This window comes from Camelus dromedarius, chromosome 1, assembly GCF_036321535.1.
Source record: "Camelus dromedarius isolate mCamDro1 chromosome 1, mCamDro1.pat, whole genome shotgun sequence".
Lineage (NCBI taxonomy): Eukaryota > Metazoa > Chordata > Mammalia > Artiodactyla > Camelidae > Camelus > Camelus dromedarius.
Window position 1 is genome coordinate 111,798,055 of NC_087436.1, and position 12,535 is coordinate 111,810,589.

Below are 12,535 nucleotides of genomic sequence, written 5' to 3' on the forward strand. Positions count from 1 at the left end.
AAGTGTTCATTAGTTGATTTGCGTAAAGTGCCTTGAAGACGTGGAGCGCCAAAGTGCTAGAAAGCGTCACCAACCTCCTTTAACTGTCTTTGTGTCTCTTTTACCTAAAGGCAACTGACAGTCCCCAAAATACAGGCCTGGCCCCAAAGTCCTCATTATCAGTAAGTGGTCCGATAAGTGGTCCAACTGAATAGGGGCGTTCCTTTTTTCCTGAAGAGGGGAGGATTTGCCTCCCATAAGAGGCTAGTCCAGAAAGAATGCTTCCCTGTTGAGCACAATGGCAGCTTTACACAAAGATGCTTAAAACAGGTTATAGCCTAGAGGGTTAGTAATAAATTAAATCAGAGGATCTGCAGGCTAGATGCCCCCAGTGCGTTTGGGAGGCCAGCTACCCGCAGCGTGATCTGCACAAAGCCCGGGGAGCCTCCACAGGAGATAAAAGGATCAGAATTTACAATCTAGTTGGGGCGATAAGATAAAGAAGTCCACAGATAACTACAACATAAATCAGGATGCATTCTGAGCTATAGGAGAGACTCAACAAGACGGGGCGGGGGTGGTGGAAATTGGGACTATCATCCTTCATGGATTGAATGGAGAAGCTTCAAGAGGAAAGTAGCTTTGGAAAGAGTAATAAATTACGAACAACGTTCACTGAGTCCTTCCTGTGTGTTCCTTGAGCTAAATCCTTTCCACACATCATCTCATGAATGGACCTTGACTGACAGGCAGGCTGTGCCCAGTAGTGGTCAGGCTGGGGGCAGCACTGCTCAAGGGAGAAACCAAGGTGAGAGTCAGAGCATCTCAAGCACTTCTCTACAAAAGCTTCTGCCTGCCTTTCATCATGCTTCTCTTGATTTCTTGTATACAAATAATGATTTTTTTTTTGCATTAAGTGAACTTTGACTTATCCTGCTATGTGCCAAGACCACCAAAATTATTATCTCAGTGTTTACCCAGATTTATTTCTTGACTATAAGGATCTCATGGGGTATAATGGCAGCTCTAGAGTGTACATGTAACACGGGGAAGAAGCACCCATCTGTTTACAGGGCTGTTGGGGACTTGTCTAGAAGAGGCATCACATCATATTTAATGTATTTGAATTTGCTGGGCTTAGATCCCTGACCAGAAAAAGGACAGTGACGGAACAATTGGTGAAATGTGAATTAGCGAAGGGGCTTGGATTAATGTTGATGATCTGATTTGAATTATTGTGGTATGGTTATGTAAGACATGAATGTTTGGAGAAACTAAATGAAGAGCATAAGACAACTCAAGACTATTTATTGCAATTTGTTTATGAGTCTGAAATTACTTCAAAGAGAAGAATTAAAAATAACAGTAAATGAAAATATTTATATGGATTCAAAATGACTAGGGTGAGAGTGTGTGTTGGTGACGGAAGGGGAAATTGAGACAGAGCCCCAGTCCCTTGTTTTGGTTTTGTCGCTGCTGGAGTGCATTGGAAGCACAGTCCCAGGCCCCAGAAGCTTCAGGAAAGGGGCCTGGGAATCTGTATTTGGACAGGCTGCTCAACATGGTCCTTCTCAAGAGGTGAGTTTGGGAAACGGCATTATCTCATCTCTTCCTCTAATGTCCCTCGCAAGTGAGAAGCTGTTTTGCCAGTTGTCCGGAGGCAGTGAGGCTTGGGGAGGTTACCTTGCCTGAATCACAGGTCTGGCAAGTGGTAAAGTTGGAATTCACAGTTTCTCCCTCTTTCGAACTCTCTAGTAAAGCTCTTTTTAGGACCCGCATCTACCCTCACTCTATTTGTACTCTATTGTATTTTCCAAAACTCCTGGCAGGCCCTCCATCCTCCTCCCCATCTTCCCAGCCCCCAACTCCATCTTAACATCTATGGGTCTGAACTTCATAACCCCACTGGCTTCCAGTTACCAACAAGTGTTGTTTTTTAAAATCTCACTTGTTGTTCTGGATGTGTGTCCCACCTACCAGATACAAACTGAATACCTATTTTTGATCTGAAAAACTCTTGGATTTATATAGCCTTTACATTTTGAATAAGGTTTCTGTTGCTTTCCATTTAATTTGAGGTACATAAAACACACAAGCATTAAACTACTTCATCTAATGTCAAATATTAATGAAAAGGTTAGGAAGACAACTTTGATTAACTGATTTAGAAGCCAGGGGCAGGCTTTCCTTTACAATTATTTCCAATCCCAGAGCCATTTCTGGGGGTTTTCTCTGTCCGGTTGTAGCAGCCCCAGGACTGATCTCGTGGGTCTCTGGGAAGCAGTCAGGCGCTGTGCTGGCCGCATTATTGAGATGTTTATCACAGGGACGATCAAGCAGGACCTAACTTTCTGGGCCTTTAGACCCCCAGGCACTACTGCTTGGTCTCCCCATCTCTCCATAAAAGGAACAGGAGAGGAAGGAGATGCTGTGAGACTCAACTGAAGGGAGCAAGGTGAGAAAGAATCCATTCCATCACTTAAAATTATGCTTTCTAATGAACTACCATTTTTTTTTCTGCCCAAGAGTGCCATGCTATCCTTTCCAAAATATTTCAGAATCTATTCATAGGCATCATTTTGAAGTCTGAGATGCCAAGGAGGTTAAAATGATAAAAGCGTAGGGTTTAGAAACAGACAAGCATGAGTTGAGAGCTAAGCTCCATCACTTACTGGCTGTGGGACGGGAGCAAGTCACATACGATCTGTCTCGTTTCCTCACTTGGAAAGCAGGGTTGAAAGCACTGGACAGGGATCTAACGAGAGTCACCCACCTCCACTTGGCGCAGTCAGCCATAAGGCTCTCCACCACTTCCCATAGTCCTTCTCCTCACCTCCAGCATCTCAACTGCAAACACCCAGCATTCTCCCTGTGTTCTCTGGCTAATTGGGGTAACCTCGTTCCTTCTGTTCGCAGCAGCCCAGGAGATTCTCCTACATCTTTCAGCCCATCACATCAAAATTTACTACTCCCATGTCCCCTTCCCGTGGGACATGACCCTCTGCTCACCCCTAGCTCTAAACAAAGAGTCCTGTGCTACAGCATCCGTGGTTAATGATGACTCAGTGGGTCATCTCTGTGATGAGACTTGTCCAAAGTCATGCAGTAACGTCGTCACAGAGCAAGGGCTAGAGCTCAGGCCTCCTCATTTCTAAAGCCAGGACGGGTAGTAATATACTCTCTTTCCCATTCCATCTGGGGCTTCAGCCCCCGAATTCTGTTGGGGCTGCAGTGGCTGGACCCCAGGACACTATTTACAGTTTTGAATACACTCTGAGTGTGGGTGTCAGCTCAGAGACTTCTGGGGCCAGTAGTGGACTCCATCTGGGGACCTCAGGATTTTTGTTTGTTTTTTACTTTTTAATTTTTCCCTTTCCTTAAACCAGTAAAATGCTTTGAAAGGGACAGCATGTCAGCAGCAGCCTGGACCTCATACTTTTATTTTCTCTTAGCTAGGCTTTGAGGAATTGGAAAAAATGCCAATTTCTGCACTGCAATGCAACATATTGTGATAGATGCTTCTTCTGAGATCCCATATGCTTCATATTGCCATGGAAAAAGCACTGGCATAGCAAGATTTTTTTTTTTTCTATAAATTTCCCCAGAGATTGAATCGAATTTCTGTTGGTTGCTTTTACAGCAACATTGTCTCAGCAAGGGGAGAGAGAGAGATTGCACATTAACAAATGGAGTGGATTTTTATGTACACGGGCTTTAAGACAGCAGCTTGGAGGACATGGCCCCATAATGTTCCTGGTTCTGATTGAGCTAATATTCAAAGAGACTAGTCTAGGAATCATAGAGAAATGGTGAATTTCGGAGAAGGAAGCCACAATTCTTGACTTGGCCACTCATCAGCTCTGGATCTAGGTCAAGTGGATCAATTAGGCTTTGCTGAAATGATTCAGTGATTCAAGCACATTTTTGTATTTCTCACATCCTGGTCGGGGCTGGCTCTGATAAGGCTGGATGGTCTAAGGTGACCTCCTCACTCATGTGTCTGGTGGTTGGAGTGATGTCAGTTGGGGTGACAGGGTGATCTGGGCCATGTGTCACTCATCTTCCAGCAGGCAACCCCAGCTTGCCCCCATGGCAATGGTCATGGTCTTGGCAACATGACTTTCTAAGCTGCCACTTTTGTCATATTTGCTAATACTTGACTTGGACAAAGCAAGTCACACATCTCAGCCCACGTGCAAAGGGTATAGAAATAGACTCCCTCTCTGGATGGAAGTGTCTCAATGTCACATTGCAAGTGAGGAGGCATAGACAATCTACTGCAGCAAGTAAATTATGCTCTAGGAGCCTGAATGTCCTTAAAGTTAACAGAGGTGACCACTACACACGTAACAGCTCACATATGAGCTCTTGATGCGGTGTGCACATCACCCCACTTGCTATCCCCCATTCTTCCCCATCTGTCTGAGCAGCACCATCGTTCACAGGTTAGCTGAAAGCAGAAGCCTGTGAGTCAGCCTTTATTCTTCCTTCCCTTGTCCCTGCTCTCCCTCGCATCTAATCCATTCTCAAGAAAGATCCGTGGACTCTAACTCTGAAAATGATCTTGAACCTGTCCACTCTCTCCCTGCTGCTGCCCTTGCTCCCTCAGCAGGGATGAGACCATTTTCCTGTATATATTCACCTGGTTCCTTCTGGTCTTGGCTCAAGGTCACACTCTGAGTGAGGTCCTCCTGATCACTTGATATCATTGTCAACCCCACTCTTTGCAGATTTCATATTCTCTCTCACCTTATTTTTATCCTGTGTACTTCTCACCACATTATTTATTTATCAATTGTCTGTCTGCCCCACCAGAATTTCAGTGCCATGAGTGAAGGGGGATATCTGATTGTTTGGTTCCCCATTGAATCCCCCGTGCCTATAGCAGCACAGGAAACATGATCAGCTATCAATTTTTTGAATAACTGATAAGGGAAGATTTTAAGAAGTGTGTTTAACTCTGTTGTCTAAATCAGTATATTGACAAGTGGGCTCACCCTGGATTGTAATGGCCCATTTTCTGGTGCAAAGGCCCTGAGGCACCTAACTCAGTCCTAAAGAGTCAGGGAAACTCATCAGAGCAGTAAGATCCAAGACCTAAGTGATAAGTAATTAAAAAAAACCAGGGTAGGTGAGAAACAGAGCACGGTAGTGAAGTGGGCACATGGATGCCCCACTGGGTACAGATAGACCCCCCATTTATGTTTATTCTTTTTAAGAATAAAATAAGATTTACTCAGTTTTAATCCACTGATTAGTACTGAAGTCCTTTTAAGTCCCCAAGTGAGACAGGCAGGGGCTCTGTCACTGACATGTGGAGAGGCGTCCAATGGGGAGATCCAGGGCCCCGCAGCATGCAGAACTTGCCAAGGCCCTCTTTGTTTGTTTGTTTTAACCCTATTACGGCCCACTGAGGGTTTCCTGTGCCTTGTTGTATCATGGCAGTTTTAACTCATTGTGACTATATTAACCTTCACAAAATGGACAAGCCACTTAGAAGGATTCCTACAAAGAAACCAAACTGTATTAAAGATAATACTATCAAAGTGAGCGTAAAAGAAGACCAAGAAGGCAGAGGTGATATTTCCTCTCCTCCTAAAACAATGACCATCTAACCAGATCAGACAAGAAGGTTGAGGGTGCAGATGGTGGAGATAAAATTGCAATTGTTGAGTAAATTTGAGAAATAAATTTTCATCACTTTTTGTTAATTATTCTGAGCAGATTATGCTTAAGCTATTAGCAAACCAGCAATATGAAACACCATGTTGAAGAAGATATACACAATATTATTCATTGAAATGTTAATCTTAGTTTAGCTTCTTTTTATTTGAGGTTTTATTTACAGACAAAAAATTACACAGATCTTAAGTATTTGGTTCAATTAGTTTTGAATAATTTTGTAATATAATTTTGTAAAATCGTAAATAACCACCTCAAACAAAATATGGGATATTTTGATCAATCTGGAAAATTTCCACTTTAACTTAATCCTCCCGCTACAACTCAATGATTTTCTGTCACCATAGATTACTTTTGCCTTCTCGTACTTTGTATAATGTAGGTGTGTGTGTGTGTAGATTTTTTTGCTTAATATAATGTCTATAAATTTCATCTGTGCTGTTTCCATCAGTAGTTTGTCCTTTTTTATTGCTAAATTGTATTTCACTGCATAAGTTTACCACAAATTTAGAATTCATTCTCCTATTGATGGACATTTGAATTGTTTCAAGATCGCAGCAATTATGAATAAAGTTGCTATGAATATTCCTCTGCAAGTTTCAGTGGACATTTGATTTTATTTCTTTTGTATGAACACCTAGAAGAGAAGCTGCTGGATCAACAGGGAGGTGAAGTGTTTACTTTGTAAATGGTGGTGTGGAGTTACTCTTTATCCTCGCCAACATTTCATGTCATTCTTGTGTGGTGGTATCTCATTATAATTTTGAGTTTTTTTCCACATGCAGAGTGGTCATTTCTGTATCTTTTTTTAGCCCAGTGTTCATGCCTTTTGCCCATTTAAATTTTTTATCATTGAGTTTATATATTCTGAAAGGACTCATTTATCATATATATGCAAATACTTTCCCACTGAGTCTTGACTGTTTTTTTTATGATGTTTTCTGATGAATAGAAGATTTTAATTTTGACTAAGTCTAATTTATATTTTTTTCTCTTTGATGATTCATGGTTTCTGTATCTTCTCAAACAAATCTTTGCTTATCAAAAGATTATGAAGATTTTCTCTTATAGTTTCTTCTAGGAGATTTACCTTTCTGGCTTTTGTGTTTAGATTTACAATCTATTTCAAATTAATTTTGTGTATACTAATAAGAGGTAAGGATGCAGGCATTTTTCTTCTATATGGATATCTGTTAGCTCCAGTGCCATTTGTTGAATGAACTTTCCTTCTCCATTGAATTGCTTTACATCTTTGACAAAAACCAATTGATTATATAAAAGGATTTATTTCTGAATTTCATTCTGTTCCGTTAATTGATTTGTTTATCCTTAAGCAAATACCATACTCTCCTGATGACTAACACATTATAGTAGAGCTTAAATTACATAGTATAAGTCCTCTGGTTGCATTCTTCTTGAAAGTTGATTTGGTTATTCTAGGTTGTTTACATTTTCATGTAAATTTTAGAGATAGTTTTTAAATTTTTACTTTAAAAACTGCTGTAATTATGATTTGGATTGTGTTGAATTATTAGTGAATTATTGTTAACATCTTAAGAATATTAAGTATTTTAAACTGTAGACAGAGCACATCTTCTCATCTATTTAGGTCATTTAAAATTTCTCTCTGAGAAGAGAGTAATCATTGCTTAAATTTATTCCTGAACGTCTGAAGTATTTAAAATACTATTGTAACTGGACTTAAAAAAAAATTTTTTTTTTTTTTTTTGCTTTCCAATTGTTTGCTGATAGTACATAGAAAAAAATAATGGTTGGATGTTGACTTTGCTTGCTGTATTGTGAGACCTTGCCAAACTCACTTATTAGTTGTCATAGTTTTTTTTGAGAGGGATAGAGGTTGATGACTTGTGATTTCCTATATAAAAAATTACATTGCTTGCAAATAAGGAAATGTTACTTCTTAATTTCTTATGCATTTTATTTTTTTCTTGCCTTATTGAATTGGCTAGGGTCTCCAGTACAGTATTAAATGTAAGTGATAAGAATGAGTAACCTGAATTTGCTTTTTAACTTATGGTAAAATCGTTTAATATTTCACTATTAAGTATGAAGTTAGCTCTAGATTTTTCATAGTTGCGTTTTATCATATTGAGAAATTTTCTTCTGATTTTAATTTTCTAAGAGCTATTATTATGAATGAATATAGAATTCTATGCCTTTATTGACTTTACCATATAACTGTTCTTCTTTATTCTGTAAATATGGTGAGTTACTTTGATTGATTTTTAGATGTTAAATCAAACTTGATTAAACCCCACTTAGTCATAATATATTATCCTTTTAATGTATTGCTACATTATATTTTCTAAGTATGTTTCCATCTATGTTCTTGAAGGATATTGGTGTATATATTTTTTTGGTAAAGTTTTTGTGAGGTTTTGATATAAGAATAATGCTTTTATCATAAAATAGGTAGGTAGTGTCCCACCCTCTTCTTTTTGCTTGAAGGAATTTGTGTAGAATTGCTATTATTACTTCTTTAAAGAAGAGCGCTTTATCTTGTTTGATACAAATAACCTGCCCCTAGATATTTTTATGTCAAAAGTTTTTTTCATAATGAATTCAATTATTTTAATAAATATAAATCTATTCAGATTTTGTAGTTTATCTTTTTTCAGTTTTGTTAAGTTGTATTTTTAAGATATTCATTTCATCTATGTTGCTGCATTTATTAGCATCATTCTATTCAAAATGTTCTCTTATTATCCTTTTCCTGTGTATAGGATTTTCAGTGACATCTTCTCTTTCAGAACATTGGTTGCTTACATTTTTTCTTTGTCATTGATCAGTGTGACAATAAGTCTTCATTTCTATGGGATAAATATCCAGAAATGCAATTGCTGGGTTGTTTGGTGGTTGCATATTTAACTTTTTAAGAAACTGCCATTTTTTTATCAGTGACTGTATAGTTTTACATTCACACCAGAAAAATATCAGTAATTCTGTTTCTCTGCATCCTCCCTCATATATGATGTTGTCACTAATTTTTATTTTAACTTGAGAAATTTCACCTTGGTTTTAATTTGCATTTCCTTATTCACACACTTATTTACCATCAGTATATCTCCTTTAATGAGTGTTTCTCCATGTATTTTGGCCATTTTAAAATTGGGCTGTATGCCCTTTTTAGTGTTGAATTTTGAGAATCCTGTTTATATTCTAAATGCTAGTCTCTCTGTAGCTGTATGGTTTGTAAATATTTTCTGAAGCTGAACTTTTCATTCTTTAAACAGTCTTTCACACAGCAAAAGTTTTTAATATTGATGAAGTCTAATTAATCAATTTTTGATTAATCAGTCAATTTTCCCTTTTACAGATTGTGCTTTTGGTGTCAAATCTAGCCCTAGATCCCAAAGATTTTCTTTTAATTTTTTTCTAAAAGTTTTACAGTTTTACAAGTAATTCCATAATCAACTTTGAGTTAATTTTTTGTATAAGGTCTGAAATTTAGGTAAATGTTCATTTTTATGCCTGTACATTTCCAACTGCTCCAGCATCATTTATCAGAAAGGCTCTTTTTCCTTTATTGATTCATTTTTTCCCCTAAAATCCACTGAACATATTTGTGTGGTCTATTTCTGGGCTTTCTATTCTGTCCTGTTGATCTAGATGTCTATCATCATGTTCATCCTTATCACACAGTCTTGATTACTGTAGCTAGATAGTTAAGTCTTGAAATCAAGTAGGTGGATTTCTTTTATTTTTCAAAATTGTTTTAGTGATTCTAATTCCTTTGCTTTTTTAGGTATATTTTAGAATAATCTATATCTATATCAACAAAGTATCTTGCTTTGATTTTTTATAGGAATTGTATTAAACTTGTATGTGTTTGGGAAGAACTGACATCATTGGTATATTGAGTTTTCCAATCTATATCCCTCCATTTACTTAGTTTTTTTATTTCTTTCATCAGCATGGGGTAATTTGCATCATACAAATTCTACCCACGCTTTGTTAGATTTACATCTAAGTATTTCTTTATTCTTCTATTTAATATAAATGGAATTGCATTTTTTATTTTGGCATCCACATATTCATCGGTATTATATAGATATACAATTTTTTTTTTGTTTTTTTTTTTTTGTTTTTGTTTGTTTCCTGTGATCTGGCTGAAGTCACCTATAGGTTCTAGGAATTTTTTGATAGGTTCCCTTGGGATTTTCTATGTAGAAAATCATGTTATTTTCAAATAGGAACAGTTTTATTGCTTCCTTTATAACGTGTGTGCCTTTTATTTCACTTTCTTTTCTTGTGATACTGGCTAACTTCTAACATTTTGTTGAATAAGGGTAGTGAGAGCAAGCATCTTTGTCTTTCTGATCTTAAGGGGAAGGCATTTTCTTTCACCTTTAAGTATAATGTTAACAGCTTCATTTTTCTAAGATGCTCTTTATTAAGTTGAAGAAGTTCTCATCTATCCTAACTTTCTGAGTGTATTATCATGAAAAGATGTTGTCTAATACTTTTCCTGCATCAATTGATAGGATTGTGTGATTTTTCTTCTTTATCCTCTTAATATAGTAGATTACACTGATTGATTTTCAAATATTGAGACAGCCTTGTATCACTGGAATAAATCCCACTTGTTCATGGTGTGTAATTATTCTTATATATTGCCCAATTCTCTTTGCTAATATTTTGTTAAAATTTTTTGTGTTTGTATTCATGAGGAATATAGATTGTAGTTTTCTGTTTTGCACTTTGGTTTGGTAATACTAGCTTTATAAAATAAATTGAGAATTATTTCTCCCTCTTTTATGTCTGAAAAAAATGGTGTAGAATTGGTATTCATTCTTCTTTAAACACTTAGAAGAATTCTGCAGTAAAACTATCTGGGATTGGTGATCTCTTTTTGGATAGTTTTTAAATTAAAAATTCAATTTTCTTAATAGTTATAGGGATATTCAAATTATTTCATATTGGATGAGTTATGGTAATTTGTATTTTTTCAAGGAATTGGTTCGTTTTATCTGTCAAATGTGTATGTGTAGAATTGTCGGTGGTATTCCCTCATTATCCTTGTGATGTATGTGAAGTCTGTAATATCTTGTTTCAGTCCTGATATTACTAATTTGCATCTTCTCTTTTTCTTTGTCAGTCTTTCTGGAGTTTTGTTGATTTTATTAATCTTTTTCAGGGAACTGAAAAAGATTGTTTTATTGATTTTCTCTATCATTTTTCTGTTTTTAATTTCTGCTCTTATCTGTTTTATTCTTCCCTTTTGCTTGCTTTGGGTTTATTTTGCCCTTCTTTTTCTAGTTTCTTGATGTTGGAGCTTAGATTGTTGCCTTGAGACTTTATCTTTTCTATTGTCTACATTTAGTGCTATAAATTTCCCCCTCAGCTCTGCTTTAGCTGTGTCTCACAAAGTTTGATGTCCTTTCACTTTTATTCAGCTTTGTATATTAAAATAATTTCTGTTAAGACTCGGATTGACCTATAGATTATTTAGAAGGGTGTTGTTTATCTTCCAACTATTCAGAGTTTTTTCTCTTTTCTTCCTGTTACTGATTTTTAGTTTGATTACATTGTGCTTGGAGGATACAGTGTATGATTTCAATTCTTTTAAGTTTATTGAGGTTTCTTTTATGGCCTAGGATACAGTCTATCTTGGTATATATTCTCTGGGCACCTGAGCAGAATGAATATTCTGCTATTGTCCTATAAATGTTGATTAGGTCTTATTGTTTGATAGCATTGTTTAGTTCTAAATCTTTGCTGATTTTCTGTCTAGTTGTTTTATCAGTTATTGAGAAATGGGTGCTGAAGTCTCCAAATATAACAGTGGATTTGTCTATTTCAAAAATAGTTTCTTTTGCTTCTCTATATTGGAGCCACTCACATAACATCTCATATATTTTACTTTGATTTCTATTTTAGTATATCTCTTATAATAAAACAATGTATTGATATACTAGTATATAGATAGATATACATTAGGAGTGCATGTTCAAAAATATTTTCTGATAAGGATGAATGATCAAAAGTTTGGAAAAACCACCTGAATCTAGAGACAGTGGCAGAGATTATACACTAGGAGCCTTGTTAGTCATGTTAAAGAGTTTATACTTTATCTTGATGGCCCTGGGGAGTATTAGAAGACCTTAGGTAGAATGCTAAAGTGATGACATAGATTATTTAGATAGATTACTTTTGCTACAGAGTGGAAGATTAGAGTCAAGGAGACCATTTGGAGGCTGGTAAAATTCTGATCCCATATGCTTTTTCTCATAAGTTTGTGCTGGTGTAGGTCATATAAGTGTTCACACATGACATATGAAAATTACTCATAGTAAAGCACTTAATTGCTAACTGACTTCTACCATTTCTTTTCTATTATTATTCCTGTCCCATACTGAGTGACTTTACTATCCCCATGAATCATGCTTCTATTGGTCTCTTGGTTTCTCAGATTTCTTAACTCCATGATCTTTTTAGTTCCTCCCACTGTCATAGTCACACCCTAGACCTTGTCATAGCCTTGACTTCAAACATCTATCTTTGTCTGTCTCCTGTCTTTCCAACGTACCTACTTCCATACTCTCAATTTAGCAATTTGATTTCGTTAAGACCCCAAGTCCATTGACTGAATCATTATCTCACTATTAATGACCTCTCTTTCTGCTTCCACCCATCTCCCACATGATTCAGGACATCCTAAGTCAATCATGACAATTTATTTATTTCTTCTGCCAGTGATTTGTTGAGGGGTAGGCATGTGACCCAGAACTGATCCATGAGGCATCATGGAAGTTCTGCATGGCATTTCTTCAGATTTAAAAGAGAGATCTTGGGAAGAAAAAAATGGTTTCTATTTGTCTCTATATATGTGTATATATATGCATACTATATA